Source organism: Pseudorasbora parva, chromosome 9 (assembly GCF_024679245.1).
Source record: "Pseudorasbora parva isolate DD20220531a chromosome 9, ASM2467924v1, whole genome shotgun sequence".
NCBI classification, from domain to species: domain Eukaryota; kingdom Metazoa; phylum Chordata; class Actinopteri; order Cypriniformes; family Gobionidae; genus Pseudorasbora; species Pseudorasbora parva.
This window is the reverse complement of record NC_090180.1, coordinates 28,317,251-28,334,828: the sequence shown is the minus strand read 5'-3', so window position 1 is coordinate 28,334,828 and position 17,578 is coordinate 28,317,251. Positions and strand designations below refer to the sequence as shown.

The 17,578-nt window shown below is 36.8% G+C and overlaps 1 protein-coding gene and 1 long non-coding RNA gene across 2 annotated transcripts in view; one reads left to right on the top strand and one right to left on the bottom strand.

Moving 5' to 3' along the window:
• phlpp1 (PH domain and leucine rich repeat protein phosphatase 1) overlaps positions 1-17,578 on the bottom strand; it is an 82,287-nt gene that overhangs the window by 46,536 nt on the left and 18,173 nt on the right. The gene's annotated exons all lie outside the window — the stretch shown is intronic.
• On the top strand, positions 13,981-16,708 carry LOC137088822 (uncharacterized). The gene is made up of 4 exons (XR_010907573.1): positions 13,981-14,081; positions 14,348-14,394; positions 14,886-14,935; positions 16,435-16,708. It is a non-coding gene; the product is annotated as an uncharacterized lncRNA (long non-coding RNA).

The following is a 17,578-nucleotide window of genomic DNA, read 5'->3' as shown; positions in this document are numbered from 1 at the left end:
CAGTCAGTACAAGTTAAGATTCAGATTTAAGAAGTTAGTAGTGACGTTCGGCAGTCAGTACTAGTAATGAGTGTGTAAGACTGAAAAAACTAGTATATGCCGAAATGTCTGATTGAAGAACAAGGACTCTCTGAGAAAATAAAGGAAATTAACATCTGAACTGTCCCTCACACACCACTGGAGACGCAAGTCTCACCTCACTATCAGCTAATCTACATCTTTCCCTATATACCCCGTCTCCCCCAATTCCTTCCCTGTCTCATGCTGAGATCACCTGAAAATACACACAAAATCTCTATATTACAATGTCAATCCACACGATACAGTATTATATGTGTTTGATATCGTTTGAAATGTCTCAGTGCGACTGGTACAAATATCTCAACTCCACAGAAGTTAACCAAAAGATAATCAATGTTTTAAGAGTTTAAAGATATCTTGTCTTAGTTTGGTGGGTGTGGCTTTCAGCCATTTGGCCTTTACATCAATACAAGTCTTGATCAATGCAAATTCCCATTGTGCACTCGTGTTTACATTTGAAAGAGTTTGTGCATTTGTTTCTGGGTATTTAAGGAAATGTTGCAAAGAGCTCAGGGCTTGACACTTTAAATCGGTCAGCCCGTAATGTTGGATATCTCAAGATAGCCAGCATTATGTAGTTTTCAGAAGTCAGGTATACATTTCATTCTTTACTTCAGACTATTTGATGTTTTATATGGATTACCTTTGAATTGACTATGTAATTGGCTTTATACATTTACCTGACTGTTAAATAAATTGTTACACTTTGATGGATTCTGACTTGCTCTGGAATTATTCAGGTTGGGTATAATTTCAACAAAGGGTTAAACGGAATAATTAAATGTGTTCTTAAACTATTAAAAATGAATGACCAAATAACCAATTGGCATTCTAACCCAAATTCTAAATTATAATTAAATGGAGTCAGATAACGAGGAATTGGAATAAAATCCCCTTTTCCCCGCTGAAAAGACGAACGCGCAGCGAACTTCACCCGCCGATCGTTAGCCTCCATTGGGACGATTTGGGCGGCTTTACAAAATGGTGACCAGCCTCCGTGATGTTGCAACTCTCTTACGAGCAACGTCTTTTCAGCGAAGTATTCGATTTTAAAATCAACAAGAGGTTTGAACTTCTCTTTCTTCAGCTGTTCTGGTAAGTCAAATTCTTTTTGCCTTTTTAGAAATGTTTAGGGAAAAACAGACGCATCCCATATAGACACATGAATAGAATGGGTCGGAATACCCAATGTTAGACCGGAACCGCAATCCGGTGGGGTTTAAGAATTTAGATACAATCACATATCAGGGACATGATAGCGACAGCGCAGTAGAGGAATTGAAACTCGTGTTATGAATTTTAAAATATTTCCTTGTCGGCGTAGAGTTGCAAATTAGAACGTTTTTTAAATCAGCTAAATGCTTTCTCTATTGTTTTATTAGCTTTGTTGCAACAAACTAGCAACGCACGGTGAGAACGAGCAAACAATAGAATGAGAACTCTAAGTATGTAAACAACTGGAATACATTTGTGATTTGATAAATAGCAATGTTTATATTTGTTTATGAAAAGCAAAGTAGGAAAACAGGCTGATGTAACATTTAAAAGTTAAGAACTTTTTGTTTGATCAGAATTGGCTATAAATATTATTGCTACGCAGCAAATTACTCGTGACTAGAAATGATTAAGAGGTGGTAAGAATTTAAATCTAAGAGACTGATATACAGAATAATAGTGATGTTGTTACTGTATTTTTGTTAAGAAACCGCATGTTAATGTTCTGAGTGGCTCAGCGAGCCCACGGGGCGTACCACGCCCACTCGGAGAACAGACTTTCTCTCCCTGTTCAATGGGAGCATTTCGCCCAATAAGTAACAAACTAAATCTATCACATTTTGTGAATACAGTTAAAATTACCATTGTGCCGCCATGCAGATTAGTCTTTAAATAGACTAAATCAAGCAAATAGGCATTTGTAATCTCAAAAGATGAGTGAATGTGCTTGCATCAGCCTGAACCACAGTCTTTTTCATATTCAAATGTATTGACGCGATGCAATCTAAAACTTCTTCAGAATTCAAACAGAGATTTGGTGATGCACTCAGCATGTTCCTTCAGTGTTAACAACAACAGAGTCGCCCATTGGCTTTAAGCCTGACCATTGTTGTGCACGTGGTGAACATGATGGTGCAGCAATGATTGCCTTTTGAAGAAAAGAACACAAATGAGCTGTTCCACAGACTCTTCAGGAACCAGAAATAATATTATTTAATTTATATTGTTTCTAATATAATATAATTGTATTATAAATCAAAACATAATATACATTGTATTATAATTGCCAAGCAGGGCATTAGGAGAAAGATCAAATTATGTATGGATTGTTACATTTGATTTCATTCTAATTTAATCTGAAATTATGGACTTTAGTAGATTACGTTGTATCCATTCGTTACCGCAAATCTGCGTCAGGTTAGAAACGGACTAAAACTACTTTTGAGCGGAGCATTGGGGCACGCCAATTGAGATTTTAGAGCTCCGTCTAACGCTTAGCATTAGTTCAAGTGTACTTAGATTGTGAAGGCTAAAAAGGGAATTTCCGTTTAGGACAACGATGTTGCTCGACCAACCTAAATAGGGTGAGCCTTACCTCTGTTTAAAGTAAAGTTACTCTAGCTAAGTGTACATGGGAAACCATGACACGATCATACCAAAACTATTAGAGAAAGTATCGGTCGACTTATAGCTATAGTAGTGGTCGTGACCTCTGACTAGAGATAACATTGCTTTAATTTAAGTGTACACAGTCTATGGGGACGAAACAAAATACTTTTAGAATGAGTGAGCATGTGGGCAACCCTCTAAATAGTATAGTCAATTACCTCTGTCTACATGACTAAGACTGGCGAGTTTGTGATCGTGGGCCCGCATAATAAATGGCCAGTGCGAGGACCCTAAGCGACGGTGAGAACCGAATAAACAAGTCCAATAAGAGAAAAGAGTTAAATAGATTAATCAAACACGTACTCAAATGTATAAATTATTAAAAATCTTTGGAAACCTTTTAGTTTATGGAGTCAGATGAAATATTGAGGTAATGCATAAAGAAATGTATTGGATTTTAATCTTGTGTTGCATTGGTTTAATTCCCAGTGCCAAAAGGGAGGGGTTATGCTGTTATCTTTTGCCTTTACAAGAACACAGCTATATGTGTGGCACTGATAATCGCAAACCAATTCACCCTTCACCACAGAAGTACCTCAATTTTTTTACAGGTCACAGAGACCTCAAATAATCAAATGTGTGTGCGACACCGTAAAACAAAATTCAAAGCAGACAACACCAAAACAGGTGAATCAATTCTGCCCACAGATCTGACTGTAAAGAGAGCAACTGGAAAATAAAGCCATGGGAACCAACCCATCGGAATTCATGACAGTATGAGCGATAAAAGCTCTGATTAATCCAGAAAAATTCTCCAGCAGAACTGGGGTTTCTAATGCTCACAGCAGACTGTGAAGGCTCGACTGTAAGAACAGTTTTAAGGTGTCACACACTTTACTAAAACAACAGCAACAACTCAGACCTGGCCGATGAAACTCTGTTTCATGTGACAGCCAGGATGAAAATTGCAACAGGCATAATAGTGCCATTCAAATAAGTCCACATCTGACTGAAGCTGTTGATAATGTCAGAATTAACTGTGATTCTCTTTGCATTATTTCTGTCTCAGGTTGACAACTGCAATTCCTTGGAGGATAGACACCAGGATGGGGCTAACACCCCCATCAGAGCCAGAACAATGGAATTGTCAGAACAACCTGGAATGAGGGAGATGGGTGCGAAAACACTTAATGGGGTCATTCACACTTCACAAAATGTATTACATGATCTCCCAGTGTAGCACTGGAACTAAATTTTGCAACACAGATTGTTATTGATAAGACTCCACCCATCTCCACACAGAACACACACCTCCTTCACTACACCCTCATATCACCTGAAACAGATCAAATCTATCCAGGTTGTACACTACACATAAAAGATGGCATAGAGTCCAAAAGTGTTACCTCACTAAAGATCTATTGTCCATCTTTTCACAACAACAGATCCAAATAGCTTCACACACACAGGATAGTAGAGTTGGTCACATGATGACAGTATCACAAAGACACACATAGCAAACGCTATTCACAACATCCTCATGGGAAAACACTGTATTACACATGTGCAAGGCTAATCACAAATTGATGAGGCAAATTCTAAAGCAGAAAGACAGACCTGCTATGGAAATTCAAAATTTTTAAACTTTCTGATTGTTATTGATGTGGTTGGAAAGTCAGAGGGCCCCTGATTTGTCAACACATCACTAATAACAGAAATATTATCAAAGTAGATAAAGCTGAAGTGTGAGCACTTCAATCAATTTACAAAAATTAAAATTTGATCCTGTAATCGATTTTGATGTAGCCTGCCTGCTGCACTCACACACACACACTCACACACACACACACACACACACACACACACACACACACACACACTCACACTCACTCTCACACACACACACACACACACACACACACACACACACACACACACACACACACACACACACACACACACACACACACACACACACACACACACACACACACACACACACACTCACTCACACTCACTCACACTCACTCACACTCACTCTCACACACACACACACACACACACACACACACACACACACACACACACACACACACACACACACACACACACACACACACACACACACACACACACACACACACACTGTGACAAGGAATACACAATCTCCATTATTGAATGACTAAACTTATTTAGATCTGCCTTAATTGCATTGGAAGATTCCTGAACAAACACAGTGGTTATTATATATATATATATATATGTATATCTTCATAATTGTGATTGAATATTGAATATTATTGATGATGTTATTATTATATGCATATCATCTATTTAAATATATAAACTGCACTGACTTTTTGCTACATTTCTTTAAGTAATTCAGACCAAGATTACTAAAATTTCACTCTCACTTTATTCCAGTGATAGTGAAGAATTAGGTGATTAAATATATTTAATCCACCCCACCAATTATGACCTTAAAAAACATTTGAGAGAAGGTGTACCAAATCGCACTGCTGACGTGAACCCACATTGTTTTTTATTTTTGTTTTCTTGCATTGTATGTTTTTATGCATTTCTCTATGGCTTTAAGTTCATCAGTGTTCAGTCGTTAAGTGGACATTAAGACTCTTTTCAGGTGTCAACTACGGAGAAGCCTTCCACCCATTGAAATCTACCCAGTGAACCACACCATTGGAGGTGTGAGGATTACACAAGGAGAGTCAGATTATCGGGAAGGTGCAGAAGCAGAAGCTTCCCCATGAAGAAGTGACACGTTAACTGAACATTCACCAAGGTCCGAGACTGACTCTATGAATATGCTGTGCTGAGCTACAGGTAGAACACCTGAACACATTCACCCACCAGCTGAAACTCAAGCTACACAAACCTGGTGAGACGGTGTCCTGCAGGTGAACAAAGAACCTTCCAAAGGGCTCTGCAGCTGCTAAGACAATTTCGTCATCTCAAGGATTGAACCAACGTCTAACAGTGATCCCATAGGACCACCAGAGTTTGACCCATTGGGATCAAGAGGTGGAACTGTAAGACTGAAAAAACTAGTATATGCCGAAATGTCTGATTGAAGAACAAGGACTCTCTGAGAAAATAAAGGAAATTAACATCTGAACTGTCCCTCACACACCACTGGAGACGCAAGTCTCACCTCACTATCAGCTAATCTACATCTTTCCCTATATACCCCGTCTCCCCCAATTCCTTCCCTGTCTCATGCTGAGATCACCTGAAAATACACACAAAATCTCTATATTACAATGTCAATCCACACGATACAGTATTATATGTGTTTGATATCGTTTGAAATGTCTCAGTGCGACTGGTACAAATATCTCAACTCCACAGAAGTTAACCAAAAGATAATCAATGTTTTAAGAGTTTAAAGATATCTTGTCTTAGTTTGGTGGGTGTGGCTTTCAGCCATTTGGCCTTTACATCAATACAAGTCTTGATCAATGCAAATTCCCATTGTGCACTCGTGTTTACATTTGAAAGAGTTTGTGCATTTGTTTCTGGGTATTTAAGGAAATGTTGCAAAGAGCTCAGGGCTTGACACTTTAAATCGGTCAGCCCGTAATGTTGGATATCTCAAGATAGCCAGCATTATGTAGTTTTCAGAAGTCAGGTATACATTTCATTCTTTACTTCAGACTATTTGATGTTTTATATGGATTACCTTTGAATTGACTATGTAATTGGCTTTATACATTTACCTGACTGTTAAATAAATTGTTACACTTTGATGGATTCTGACTTGCTCTGGAATTATTCAGGTTGGGTATAATTTCAACAAAGGGTTAAACGGAATAATTAAATGTGTTCTTAAACTATTAAAAATGAATGACCAAATAACCAATTGGCATTCTAACCCAAATTCTAAATTATAATTAAATGGAGTCAGATAACGAGGAATTGGAATAAAATCCCCTTTTCCCCGCTGAAAAGACGAACGCGCAGCGAACTTCACCCGCCGATCGTTAGCCTCCATTGGGACGATTTGGGCGGCCTTACAAGTGGAATTCAACAGTCAGTACTAATATAAAGCAGAATACAGCAGTGACTGTACTAGTAGTCAGTAATGCTGTATGTAATGAGTGGGATTCAGCAGCCAGCACTAGTAATGAATGGAGTTTAGCAGTCAGAACCAGTTAAGATCATAATTTAGCAGTCAGTACTAGTAATGAGTGGAATTCAGCAGTCAGTACTAGTAAAGAAAATAAATTAGCAGTCTGTTAGTTGAATCATAATCCAGCAGTCAGTATTAGTTAATATCATGATTCATTCAGCAGTCAGTACTAGTAATGAGTATAATTCAGCAGTCAGTACTAGTTAAGAACATAATTCAGCAGTAAGTAGTAGTAATGAGTGAACTTCAGCAGTCAGTACTAATATAGAGCAAAATACAGCAGATTGTACTATTAATGAGTGGAATTCAGCAGTCAGTATTAGTAAAGATTAGATCAGCAGTTAGAAGTGGTTCAGCAGTCAGCACTAGTAATGAGTGAACTTTTCTAGTCAGAACTAAAAAAGGAGTGACATTCAGCAGTGAAAGATGAGAGAAAGTGGAGTTCAGCAGTCACTAATAATAAGTAGAATTAAGCAGCTATTATTACGAGCAGAATTCAGGAGTTATTTACGAGCAGTCTATAGAACAGTCTATAAAATCTACTATTTACGATCAAAATAATGATTCAGTCAGCACTAGAAAAGATTACAATTAAGCAGCAGATGCTAGAAAGAGCATACTCCAGCAGTCAGTACTAATAAAGATAACAATTAAGCAGTAAATGTTAGAAAAGAGTAGAATAGAGTAGTTTAGATTGGGAACTGCCTTAACGTGAAAGATTCTTTGATTAATTCAGCAATGCTCTAAATGGACTGAGTTTACATCAGCCATAGAAAAACAAATGTATAATATGTTATGCATGTTCTTGACTAACTATGCAGCAACATTTCCGCTTTCACCTCTGAGACAGAGCAAGCAAGATCTGACCCAAAAGCAGCAGTAGTATGTGGGTCAGGACCCCAAGGTACGCCTCATGGAGTGCAGCAGCCCAATTTACAGCACTACTGTCAGCAAAGGTTTAAAATGACACCCAGTCCTATTCACAAACAACAACACCTCAGATCTGAAGAACATTACCTTCTTCAGAAGAGAAAAATACAGACATTGATGTGTAGGGTGAGTGACAGTCTGCAGGAATCAGCTTCATGTTGGTGAACATACTGATTCACCACAGTATTACATTACTGTGTTAATGAAGGTTCCTTTTGTTGTTGTTAAATAATGACCAGCTACTTGATCAATAATGGTCTCACTTGAGTGCTTTAGGTACATTGTTATCTCTTGTGTTATGTAGTGACCTGTTACAGTGGAGGAAGTAATACAACTAAAAAAAGATACTTACAAATCTATAGACAGACAGATCGACCTCACTTGGATCTTAAGCATGATTTAGGCGTGTTGTGTTTTTTCCTATGGCGAAAGGAAACCACAGCCCTTCCTGCGTGAGAGCTAGTCTCTGACTGACATACACACTGAACCAGGGATGTCACTGTACCAAAATTTCAGTAGTCTGCAAGGGCATTTGATTTTGAAATTGGTGGGGACATACCCAGAAGCTGAGGATTTAGGAAATTAATAGGATAATTTATTAAGGTTTTTAGTCTATATTGACCTTAACGATATGTTAATGAATGAATTCAGTAATGTTACAGGTATCTAATAATGACAGTTTAATAGAGACTTAACTTTATTCTGTTCATAGTCAGTACTAATCCTAGTCAAATTTCGGTTCTCTGTAACAATTTCCATACATAGTAAAAAGCTTTTTACGATTTAAAAAATGAAATATATTAAAGGTGCACTATGTAGTATTTTTGCAGTAAAATATTTCCAAAAACCACTAGGTCAGTGTTATATATTTGTTCAGTTAAGTACTTACAATATTCCAAATGTTTCCAACTATTTGTAAATCGAGAGAAAATTGGACCCGGGAGGTCTCAGCATAGCGTTCAAGGGAGTCGCCTGTCAATTGCGTCAAATTAGCGTTACCCTCGGTTTCCGGTTTTATTTGGTAGAAGCACTTTTCTCTTAGAAGTGTGCAACAAGTGTCACAGCAGCCACCGAGCTAACACACAGAGTAACGTCATCATTTTAAACACACTCATATGTGTCTAATATGATAACCAGAGCTGCATTACCTCAATCTTATGACGGAAAAGCGGAAATAGCGTTTGGCGACTGTGTCCTGTTCCGTCATAATAAAAGTCCAATGCTAGCGAGGCATGTTTGTGTAACAATCACAACAGCAGCCATGCTCAGCTCCACAACACTCGGTCCTGCTCTGCTTCATACTACAGTAACGTTAACCGCATTCATGAACATGATTTCTGCCATGACTTCTGAGTCCTATTTTCCACCGGCTGTAAGGTGAAGACCACATGTCCCAAGATGCTGCACTTAAACTTGGCGTCATCAAACTACACCTTTTTTTTAAATAGGCGCCCTCTATTTGCACCTTCAAATCAATTTAATTAGTTAATTTTTAATGCTATTAATGATCATAAGTAAATAATAGCCTACAGTCAACAGTATTAAGTCTTCAAATTGTTCAGCTAAATAAAAATTGCTTTAAATAATTCAATTAAAAAGATAGTGATAAAAGGAAAAACAAAGAAACACATTACAGGTAACTAGAGGCAGGTATATTACTCACAACTACGCTCCTTTTTAAAAAGACATTGTATCTGCTAGGATTTCCAGTCAGGATTTAGACTGTATCATAGTACTGAGACTCTCATTAGTTACAAATGATTTGCTCTTATCATCCGACCATGATTGTATATCTCTATTAGTGTTACTGTGTTACTTGAGCTTAGTGCTGCATTCGATTCTATCGACCACAACAACTATCTGCCAGAAACCTGACTGTATCATACAAATAAATAGTTTAAAAAAACAATATATTTCTGGATTTTTTTTTTAGATTATGTCTCACACAGTGGACATGCACCTGTGATGACAATTTCAGACCCCTCCATGATTTCCAAGTGAACTTGCAAAATAGCAGGGTGTTTAAATACTTATTTTCCTCATTGTATATATATATATATATATATATATATATATATATATATATATATATATATATATATATATATATATATATATATATATATATATAACACACACAAAATATTAAAACTTACAATTGCACAAAACAAAAGATGTAACCACATGACTTCATGATGTTACATCTTCATGTAACATCATGAAGATGTAACCACAACACTCTAAAACACAGGCGTACAATGAATCCCCAACATTCTTTACAGTCGTGTTCTCATTATAATTTTATGTATCCTATAGGACAGATTTGCACTGCACTTTACACTTCCAAACATCATTTCAAGAAATGCAAAACCATCATGGACGAACAGTACGCCATTATTTATCGGCTTTAATATAATGGCCAAACTACATTTTTGGGGAGATAACAATAACATAAAAAATTAACATATACATATCGACCGATACTGACATGTTTGAAGATATATCATGCATCCCTATTGCAAATAAAATAAAATAAAAAATAAATAAATAAAAAAATAAAAAACTTATGACGCGTTTGAAAGCAGCACCTATCAGCGGGTACCTGATTGACCCGTAAGTGAGTTCCACATTATAGAATTCATATTATTTTTCTGCATCGCTGACAGTGGATCATTCCATGCCATAGTAAATGGGACACCCCCTAACTTGTCTCCTGGCCCTATGGGTAACTCCAAGGACATAGACCCTGTCCGATGTTTGACATGGGCTCTGTTTTTACACACCTCATCCTGTTTTGAGTGGTTACGCAGATCCAGTCCTCTGGGTATCCGGCACAAAGCAGAAAAGGGTGTGTGTCCAGGCTATATTTGGCTACGTTCTGCTCGTGTGGCCTAATGCACTGGAGAAACCGCCTGTGTGACATATTGGGGCTAAAAACTCCTGAATAATTTCTTTCAGGAGTTTAAAAGGCTTGTGACTATGAGTGACACAATCTGGAGAGGTTCGGCACACCACCACAGCTGCATTACGCAATCTGACCATTTTCATCATTTTTCAAAGCATCTAATAGCTGATGCCTCCATAATGTTACTTCTTTGGACAAGGTTTTAGATATATCTTGACATTTAAGTATTTTATTATCAGAGGAAGCATAATTTCAACCAAACAGTAGCTGAAGTCAATGCGATTCAGAATGCAAGTGAAACAGTAAGAATGCAGCCTAAATGATCATATTTTCACACAGTTTGTCTCTAAATGAACAACATCTAAACACAATCTTTCACTGAAAGATTTCTGACAGTAACTGTAATTTAACTTTTCTCAAAACTTTACCTAGATTTGAAATATATTTTCCACTTTTGAAGAAAAAATAAACACATTATATATAGTGTGAAGTTGTTTGAGAAAATATAATTGGTCACTAACTTTGTCAATTCTTTCACTGTTTTTTGAAAAGATTACTGAAATGTGTCCTATTGTGACTGCAACAATTAAGAATATTGGGGTGTTGCACCAAAGGACAACAAAACGTAACACTTTCACAGTGGCAGTATAACATATTTGAACAATTCAATGAGACAATGGGCCTTATCATACACCTGGCACAATGCAGCACCAGGCTCAATGCAAGTGTTATTTTGTTAGTCAAGTTAGTTTTAGCCCGAAGCAGTTATCATTTTCAATCCAGCGTTACGTTGTTAAAACGTGCCCATCTGTTCGCCCCTGTTGCTGGTCTGCAAATGAGGTGTGTTCAGGCGCATTGTTGGCGTGTTGCTATTTTAAACCAACAAAAACCTGGTCTTAAGTCAATAGCGCAGTATTTTTTGTGTTATTTAAAGGGTGCGTTAGTAATAAGTGCCTATAGGTGGGTGCACAACATGTGTACACTCTGCTTATTTCACACAGAGACACGCAGCAGCACACAAACATTTTTAAATAATAAACATAAAAGGATTCCTCTCTGGAGAAGCGATCAGTCTTTCTGCTAGCTGGTTTGCAAATGGTGCAAGCACAAGTGGCTTTTAAAGGGAATGAGAGATGAGACTGATTGTAGGGCCCTATAATTTCCACGATCACGGAATCGCGGAATTGACATAACGTGGCATTGGCATATTAACGCGGAATCTGCATATTAACGTGGAATCTAGTGTTAACGCAGACTTTCCCGGAATTTTTCATATTTGTAATGAATTTCTGTTTTGTGTGGGAGGAGAACGTAGGCTATGTCTGAGGAAAATGCAGACCGGGGGAAGCAAATCTTCGCGACACAACCCCTCTCCTGTCATTTCAGCTCCCCCTTCAAAACAATGAAAGTACGGCGAAGTTGGTCTCCATGGCTCTGCTTTCGTCAGCGAAAAAGTTAAGAAACTCAACGATAACACCGGTTTCACACTGCGCGCGCAGGCAGCATTGGCCGCGTGCAGCTGAACTGCGGTTTATGTATTGCAAATACAGACAAATATTGTCTATTCTGTCAGATTTCCCGATGTTCTGCTAGACCCCGGTCATTCTCGTGCTTTGATTTATGATAGACACATTAGGCAGCATATCTCTTAACACAGCAAATGCGACTGTGTTCCCCTCTGTTCCAAACACATATGCATTTAACATGCTGTATATGGGTAGTTTACATGATAAAAGTAACCTTAAAGTTAAGATAAGCCTCTAGTTTTAATCATTTAAAGGGGCCTTTGAAGTTGGGGAAAAAACTTCTGGCAGTGTTGTGTTTTCGTGTATTTTATTTTCATTTTTCACAGCTCTGGATATCATAGCCTAATGGTTATTGTTAAACACACAGAACAATTCACTACATGATTTCAATGTTAATTTTTCATGTTAATTTTCAGCTTTAAATGTTTTACTTAATAGTACTGTACACTGTAAAACCTAACAGTGAAATTCACTAAATGAAATAAGTTCATTTTACTTAATGTTACCAAAAAAGTTAATTCAACTTAACAAATATGTGTGATGTTAACTCAAAAATGTATTATTGTAAGCAAACCTCAATCTAAATAAGTTACTAAAACTTTTTAACTCTAATGGTTTAAGTTACAGATATTTATTTAATCTAGTATTTTACATCTATGGCCAATTAAATAACTACATTTACATTTTACATTTATGCATTTGGCAGACGCTTTTATCCAAAGCGACTTACATTGTGTTCAAGGTACACATTTTACATTTTTGTCAAGTCTTGCTTTCCCTGGGAATCGAACCCATGACCTTGGCGTTGCTAGCACCATGCTCTACTCATTGAGCTACAGGAAAGACTAAAAGCTGATAAAATAAATAAATAAACAATAGTATATACATTAATCTACCTCATATTAAGCCTACAGTCTTACATTAAGCTCTTTTAAAGTCATTACATTTAGTCATGTCAAAGTATCATCCCAGTGAGTTTCCGAGGTAACAAAAACCGCACCATTTTCCCTCCTTCAGTCCAGTCACAGCAGGACGGCTCGCGCTACAGTCAAGAAAAACAAAAGGTAAGCGTTTCAAACTTATTTATTCATATTTCGCTCATGTTTGAACGTTTTCAGTGTTATTTTCGTAACTCTTTTATGTTTATCCGAAGATTAACCAGCTCAGTAATGTTGTGTGTAAAGTTAGCCAGCAAACAATCTAACATTAGGAGCAAATGCGCTATTGCACCAGTGTTATCAACGGTAATGTACACGTTTGGAGTTAATTATTAGGGCAGTAACGATACACCTAACCCGCGATTCGGTTCGTATCACGATTTTTGACCCACGGTACGATACAAACCTCGATATGGGGGGACAAAACTGTTTTATTCTGTACAGTATTCTGTAGCCTATTTTGCCGTCAATACCATATATCTGTATGGTCAATAGGCTACTGCCGACATTTTCTTTGCGGTACCAATAGGCAATATATATTACCATTAGGTATAGGGCCTCCTGTACATCAATACCAACAGAAGCCCCGAGTCAGACACGCTTCTGGTGTGCAAAGAAAGAGAAAACGCCATGCTGACTTAAAAGTTGGACCTGGACAGGAAGGATAATTCTGGGAGTTGGAAGGGGTGTGTCGCGATTCTGCCTCCTCATATCGCGATACAGGTTCGTGGACCTGCGTATTGCGATTTCGATTTCATATCGCATATCGTTACAGCCCTATTAATTATGCTGTTTTACACTGCAGTTTGTCAGCGGGGAATTAAAAAATATATGTTTGGGCTTTCTCACAGTCGGACAGATAAACGCTGGCTTTTGAGACAGTTGGCCATCTTTCCATGTCTCTCGTCTCGTGCTACAGTGACGTTAACTAACTTACGTTAAAGCAAAAGGTAACGTTAATGCAAACTCACGCATTCCTTATATTACAACCGTTTTAAATTGTTAATCGAATTCGAGTTTCCTCTATCATATGTGATGCTAGTTAATTTGACTAAAGCAGCTGAAGCTCCGGGGTGAACAAAGTGACTTGAGGAGCATTTTAGATCCTGTTTTGCTAACGTTAGATAAAATTTTAAACTGTTATTTGTTTCTCATGACGTTTTCTCATTTGAAACTCACACTAACACATTGTTGCCATGCTTTTAAATCTTTTCAGAGCAAAGACGAAGGTGCAATGGCAGCAACGTGGCTACAATTCTATGAGTAAGTAAGTTAGAATTAACATTGAACAAATCAATGGAATTTTGTAACGTTACTGTGCAAAATGCAAATGATAACGTTATGAACAGTTACATAATGTTCATACAAATATAAGTTTGTTCTTCAATTTAAATTTTTGAATGAATTGCTATTTTTGCAAACGTAATTATGACCATAAATGTCTTTTAGCACAACTTGTAAGTCTTCTGAAGCAATATGATTTTTTTAAAAGGCTTAAAGTCCAAAGTCCAGTCTGTCTATTATTCAAAGTCATGTTGTATTGCTTCAGGAGAATACTGGTCAAGTCTTGAAAGTTGTTGTTATAGTCGGCTTTCCTAATATAAACAGAAACATTTCGTGTGTTATATTTTCACTGGCAGTTATCCTGAAGTTGCCTTGGGTTTGTAAAGGTGTAAGGTAATTGGCAATGCTAGATTTGCAGTGGTTGAAAGAAGTCTTGTCATGAATCATAAAAAAAACTACGATCCTGGCAGGTCTGTTACTATTTAAAAGGAAGAGTCAGGAGATGTTTTCAAGACACAAGGTAGGACACATGTCAAAACTACATTACATTTATTTAGCAACATGTTAACCTTTCAGCTGCCACCAGCATAAATGCATGGTGTGGTTACAGTGACTGATAGTTGATCATTCAAGTTGTCTTAAATGTATAGTCCACTTGCCAATACAAATTCAGTCATGATTCATAAATTACCAACCCTCATATTGTTCCAAACACATAAGAATTTTATTAATCTGTCCATTGAAAATCTAGTCTTCAAAACGTTTAATTTAGGCTTTCATTAGCATATACATTGAGCACAGCAAAAGCTTATTTGACACATAATAAACCAATCTCAGCTCAAGCTTAAAGGAATCGTTCACCCTGATTTACTCCCCCCCTCAAGTCCTCCTTGGTGTAAATGACATTCTTCTTTCAGACGAATACAATCAGAGTTATATTAATACGTGTCCTGGCTCGTCCAAGCTTTATAATGGCAGTGAATGGCAGCCCAAAATTTGTAGCCCAAAAAAGTGCACCCATCCATTTTAAAAGTGCTCCACACGGCTCCGGGGGAATAATAAAGGCCTTCTGAATTAAATCGATGGGTTTGTGTAAGAAAAATATCCTCTCGTGATTCAAAACGCTTGTGCAACGCCCGACATCATCGTCACATCATTTATGTTTTTTACGCTGCGTCTGCCGTCAACGCCGTGGCTGTTATGCTTTTTTACGCTATTTCCGACGTCATCGTTGCGCCGGAAACTAGTTATTTTCTTATTTTATAACGAGTTAAATATGGATATTTTTCTTATATAAACCCATCGATTCACTTCGGAAGTACTTTATTAACCCTCCAGAGTCATGTGGATTACTTTTATAATGAATAGATGCACTTTTTTGGCTTCAAATTTTGGACAGCCATTTACTGCCATTATAATGCTTGGATTAACCAGGACATTTATTAATACCGCTCTGATTATATTAATCTGAAAGAAGAACGTAATTTACACCAAGGATGTCTTGCCATTATCCATTTAAAATTTGTTAATCAAATCTGTCTTGTTTCACCTTGTCTACACCGGATGTGAGCAGCGCGACAGGACAAAAGAGCCCCTTATAGTCCGTTATGTTGTCTACACTGGATGCGGCGTGATGTGAGCGACAAATCTTTGACAGTAAACTGTTGCCTCTTTCTATTTATGACATACTGACATGAAAAACAAATGTTTTGCAATGTGTGCATTATCGCTTGAATTCAATTCAATTCAATTCGTCATTCAATTCAAGGTCTAGAACATTCGGCTGATACACCCCTGAAAATGTTTTTCCCCCAATTAAACCTTGCTGACAAACAACTTAACATCTTTACAAAATTGAACTACAGGGTTTTAAATAAGCACACGCCCAATTAAATCAACAATAATCCGTTCCTTATAACAACGTTTTTTTTATTTATGAAAATTGAAATATGGTGTCTGCCCTGACAAGGGTTATTTTTATATGTGGTGACATACAAACTTTTTTTCCAATGCATATAGAAAAAGGAGCTTGACCAGGTGCAGAAGCCAACAGTCACCATCCTTACTGTCGAGGAGGAAGAGGGAACGTTACCTTTAAACCCACTGGATGCTTTGATTGTCTTTAAAGATGAGGTGGTGATGTCTGCCAAGTCTTCGGTCAGTGCAATACACTTAGAGTACATTAAAGATCATACAGTGCTTTTGCTTTTTGAGGAAACGTACCTTTTTACATAATTTTTTTATTTTATATGTTTGGTTATTTAAATGTTATGACTTTTTTAAACATGTTTGTGCTGTTTTATTTGGTGAAAAAGTCTAATATTTTTTGTCTAGTTATATTTGTGAACATATGGCATACTGTATTTATGATGTAAATGTTATATTTCAATAAATTACTTAAAAATACCCTCCTGTTCTGTCTTCATTTTGTACCAATGTTAGCTTGTGCTTAGTCTTATGTAACTTAATCACTTTGAGTTTGATGAACTTAAACCATTTGCCGCAATCTGTTTCCTAAAACCATTTAAGTAACCATGTAGTTGTTAAGACTTAGTTAGATTTGTTACCTGAATTCAAACTGAATTAATAAAATTAACTTAAAATCTTTAAGTTCAGTTTACTCTTAATAATTGATCAACACAACACTAAAATATAAGTTTTAACACTTAAACAACACTAAAATATGAGTTAATTTAACTCAATGTATATGAGTTTTCAGTACTCATACTTAATGGTTTTAAAACTTAATTGGTTTGAAGCAATCGGTTTCCTCAAATGGTTTGAGTTACCGTAACTTGTTGGGGTTTACAGTGTATGTAAAAGATGAATCTTATGTATTTTTTTTGTTCTTTTTTGTTAATTTTTTACTTGAAAGAAAAAGCTAATGGGGCACTTTCATTTTAACTTATATAAACTAATATAATGTATTTTACCAGAAAGTTTAAAGCTAATAACTATTAATATTTGAAGTACTTGAAGTGCAGTGTTATGTTGCATCATTCAGCATTTGTCTTGAAAAGTAAATGTGATGTTTGTTACCTCAATAAATTTAAGGTCATTCCTATTTTTAGTTTTATGTTCTATTATATTAACATTAAAAGCACACTCTTTTTTCACCAAAATACCAGTAAAGGGTAAAAAAAAAAACCTGAATTCCCAAAAA